At 43.3% G+C, this 4,810-nt stretch overlaps 1 pseudogene; it reads left to right on the forward strand.

Moving 5' to 3' along the window:
• The first annotated feature begins 1,324 nt into the window (after window positions 1–1,324).
• Window positions 1,325–2,237, forward strand: LOC124973529 (growth arrest-specific protein 7-like; annotated as a pseudogene).
• Window positions 2,238–4,810: the final 2,573 nt, after the last annotated feature.

Consider the following 4,810-nt stretch of genomic DNA (forward strand, 5'->3'; position numbering starts at 1 on the left):
ATAATTTATATGGGCTGATCCGCTGAATGTACCACCACAAGCTGTATAGGAAAAGATAGTATTTATTAAGACATATAAAGTATATACAAAAGGAAAACCATCCCAGGTAGCATACCAACTCTGCAGCAGAGAGACATCACGGGCAATTTGCAGCATACATAACCAAAGAAAGCAGTCTTGTTACCTTTGAGTTATTCTCATCTCTCTTAAATGCACTGGAGTAAACATATAAAGTTATTGTCTGGAGCCACTGGGCTTAGTGCCATCAGTGCATTTGGTCTCCAGACCTGGATCTGGACAGGAGCCAGGCCTTGAGAGCAGAAACCAGATGTCTTTAAGTTTTTTTGTTTTGTTCTTGGGCAGAGAGCTTATCTGTCCTTGAATGGGGACACTGCCAGACCACTAAGTTTCTCATGCAAGTTGTTTACTCCTTGCACTGATTTCACTTTTTGAAAGCACTCTTAAACAAGACTCCATTTTTCTCTACATATAATGAGATTGATTTATTGGTATTCATATATTTTACCAATATTGACTTCTCTGGTATACAATTTAAACTCTGTAAGTTCATGTTTAATGATTATGTCTATAAACAACTCAGATGAAGAAAAACTTATTTTGACTCATGAGTTCATAGTTTTATTCTGTCATTGCTCAGTTCCATGGATTTGTGCCCAGGGTGTGGGTACACATTGAAGAAAGACACAGCAGAGGGAAGTTGTCTAGGATGTGAATTTGAGGAAGCAAAAATAGGGAAGGGGAAATGGGTTGCAAAGGAGATGAATGTTTGCAATTCAGGAGCCATCTTGTGATTGCAGCGTGGCAAAGCCTATGGAAACTGAAACCCAGGTTTTTGAGGTACTAGAAATGTTCAGGGACACTCTAAGTCTACAGGATAGAAACTGTACTGCTTCAGATCCCTATGGCTAGATGAGAAGACACACAAAATGAAAAAAAAAAAGAGGGGGGGGAATTAAGCACTCAAAATAAAGCAGGATGCTCCAATTATAGACTCCATTGACAGCACAGTAGAAGAAATGTTAGAAAAGGAGTTCAGAATTTACTTAGTAAAACTACTCCACCAATTCAAGGAGGATATAAAGAGTGAAATCAGAACTGTTTCATGAGATGGAAGATAACTTAGATAAAATGATGAAGATCATGAAAAGAAATCTAGAAGGAATCTTTGAAATGTAGGAATCAATAAACCAAAATAAAATTCAATGGAAAGTAGAACCAAAAGAGGAGACCATTTGGAAGACAGAGTCTCAGGCAATGAAGACAAAATATATAATTTTGAAAATTAATTTGACACACAGAGAAGATGATGAATTGTTTGATGTTCCCTAACCCAGACACAATGCCTGGAAAGCAGTTGCTGAAGCCAAGGGAGTGGAGCTACTGTGACTACTTCTGGGCTGATAAGATAGACCCCCAAGGCAATGGCACCATGGCAGGGTTTGAACTCCTGCTCCATAAGCAACTGAAAGCCGAACAAATGCAGAAAGAAATGTCCGAATTCATCCAAGAGAGGATAAAGATTCAAGAAGTATACGCAAGGAACTTAGCTAAGCTCTCTCAGAAATCTTTGGTAGGACAGGAAGAAGGCTGCCCAGGAGAAGCATAGGTTCAGGAGAAGAAGAGCCTGTCAGATGAAGAAGAAGTTTATCTCAAGTTCTCCACCAAGCATCACAGCGAAGTAGAAAAGCCCCTAATGAACTTTTGTGAGAACTTCAAGAAAGACATAAATAAGTGTGACCACCATAACACTGACCTCCGCAAGCAACTTGCCAGCTGCTACGCATTTGTGGAGAAGGCCCAGAAAGCCCTAACAGAGAAGCAGAGAGCCCTGGAGATGAAGACCAGCAGATGGAGATCAAGCTGAGAAAGAAGAAGGAGAAGAATGTGCACAGAGGAAACCCACACAGGCTGGTGATGACCTCATGCTCTGTGTGGAACTCTACAACCAAGCCCAGTTCAAATGGTTTGAAGAGATGATGACCACCACTAGGAGCTGGAGCAGATGAAAGTGGAGAGGGTAGAGATTATCTGGCAACATTTGTACCAGTACATACAGCTGAAACAGGAGGTAAACATGTTCAACAAAAGCAGAGTTGAGCCTGCTTTGAAAAGTGCTTCAAAAACTGCTTTGAAAAGTGGATCTGGCCAAACACAGAGAATTGTGGGTCAGAGAGCACAAAATGGGTGACATTCACCCTGGGGACAGGGAGACATAGACATGCCTGTGTGGTCCCAGGGGTTCTGCCCAGGAGAGGGGCTGAGTGTCCCACAGAGAGGAGATGGTGGCTCCTGCTTGGCGAAGCTGCTCTCCCACCTGCTCTCCTGCCCACTGAGGAGAGAGCTGGTGATTCCAGAAGAGTTACTTGGATGGCCAGGCTGGGGGGTCCCAAATATTCCCAGGCCAAGAACACAGACCTGCAACCCTCCCCTTGTCTCCACAACTGAAGCCCCCCAAACATCATTCCATGCTTTTTGCTCTGAGAACAGACTGAGTCTGGAACTTTGTGGTCCCTGCTGAGTGTCATAGGGGTGGCCATCACAGATTTGTGCCCCTGTATGCCCCAAGGTCTATCCTCCAACTGGTCACTTTATCTCCTTAGGGGCTTTGGAAGATCAGGGGAGGGCCACCTCTGTCTCCAAGCCAATGTCAGAATCAGAATCATGAATAGAAGGCGCCATCAATTCAGCCTGCACCTAAAATCTTTTACAGCCCTGTATTTTTCTCATTGCATTCTTGGAGTCCCAACCTAGATTTTCTTGGATACTTTTCATCCCCATGATTCTTGGGAAGGCCAGTTTTCTGTCTTCCCAGACCAATGCTACCTAGAGAGTTCAGGATGAAAATATCTCATTAGGCAAATTACCCCAAGTCAGGGCATTCACGGTTCCTATCATACAAGCATCATCTCTGAAGTCTCTGGAATTTCCAATCCATCCATTACTCAGCTGCTTTCTCAAGGCAGTCCCCACCCTGCCACCCCTGCCCTGTCTCACTAGAGGGAGTTTTCCAAAGTTCTCAGCCAGTAAGACCTCCTTCAGCTCTGTGCATGTCCAAAGGCTTTGAGGGATGGAGATGAATCAACTCAACTCAGAAACCAGATGGGGTCTGTCTGCCATGGTATCCTGCCCATCACTGGGCTACCCTGACCAGCACTCTCCCAGGCTACCCACCATGGGTTTTATGGGGCTCAGTCAGTCCCATATGGGAGACATGTTAGGGCAAGTCCCTTTGTCATTTTTCATATAGCTCCATCTGCTTATGCATAATAGAGTTTGGGCTGTTGTCCCTTGTATGGGCACTGCAGACTTTCATGACCATAGGAGTTCTTTGCTATCCAGATGTGTCTAGCCACCTGGGCCTCAGCTCCTCTGAACTTTCTGGAGCCCTATGCCAAGCCCTCACTTTGTGACAGCACCTCCTTTCCCTCTGTCCATCTTACCTGGAGAAGCCTGGACCAGATGTGATTCAAGAAGTTTTTCAACACTGCCACTGGGTTCAGTCCACTACTTTCTTTCTCTACTACAGCAAGCATGATCTCCACCATATTAACCTAGAGAAACAGCTTGAGGGGACTGGGAGAAAAAAATTGACATAGTGAGCAAGGACAAAATTCCAACCAGAAACTTATGCTATGAGGGTCCATCTTTCTTCATCTTTACATCAATGTCTTTGGATTGACCCTTACACCTGCCATAGGGGCAAAATTCTATGAGCACAATTCACTGATCTTTCCTCACTTCTACAAGCTAATAATGGATAACATTAATCTTGATTCTTTCAGCATCTCTTCCATTAAATTGGAATTGCTTTCTCATAGTTTATATTAGAAAGATGTCCAATATACTAAAGCAAATAAGAAAAAATTTAGACAAATGATTCCAAGGCTTAACCTCTGTGACCACCTTCTCCAGGAATGCCTCCTCCTGCTGAAATCTACCACCCAGTCAAGTTATTGAAGCCAGGATGGACTGGTTAGGTTGTAACTCTCATAATCCAATCACTTCACTTTGAGAATTCCTGTGTCAACACAGAGACTACTGGGAAACACCTCACATTTCATCCATAACATTCACTGCTGGTCCTCCAAATCTCATGTCCATATAATAATCCAAAATAAATTTAGTCCATTTCCAGGTGTCACTTAGTCATAACCATTCGAGCATTCTACAAGTGCAAGTTCAAAATACCAACTGAAAATGAAGATAAACTCTTGGCTGTGACTCCCTGTAAAAATCAAAAGTAAGTTACATACATCCCATATCCACTGGAAAACAGTAAACCTTCCAAGTACAAAAGGAAAAACTAGGAGCATAGAAAGAATGGATGAGGTCTGAGGAATACCAAAATCTACTGAGCAAACAGATCACACACGTGCACCTGTAATTCACCATAAGGCATCCAGGACCCTTAACTGCATGTGCTATTTCCAATAGCTTGAGAATCCCTGCCCTTTTTGCCTTACCAGTTATAGAGCAAAGGGTTTTGTTTTTCTTTGCCTCTCTCTGCAGCCAGCAGCTTTATTTGGCAAAGAGTCCATGCTACTTCCATGTGTTAATTCCCAGAGATTCCACTCTAACTTTGGCACACTTTTTCAGAGGTTCATATTTTACTCAGTCATGGGCAGCCTTCAGGGGCTCAGAAATTATGACAATTTGCTTGGTCTCCCAGGCCTTTCTTTGAAATGATGGTGGAAACATCCATGACCCCTTAATTTGAGCACCCTGCAATCTTGGAGAGCCAGAACCACATAGATGTGTGCTGCAAGCTCACCATACTTCTATCCCTGAA

The sequence above is a fragment of the Sciurus carolinensis genome, assembly GCF_902686445.1.
Source record: "Sciurus carolinensis chromosome 19 unlocalized genomic scaffold, mSciCar1.2 SUPER_34, whole genome shotgun sequence".
Classification (NCBI taxonomy): domain Eukaryota; kingdom Metazoa; phylum Chordata; class Mammalia; order Rodentia; family Sciuridae; genus Sciurus; species Sciurus carolinensis.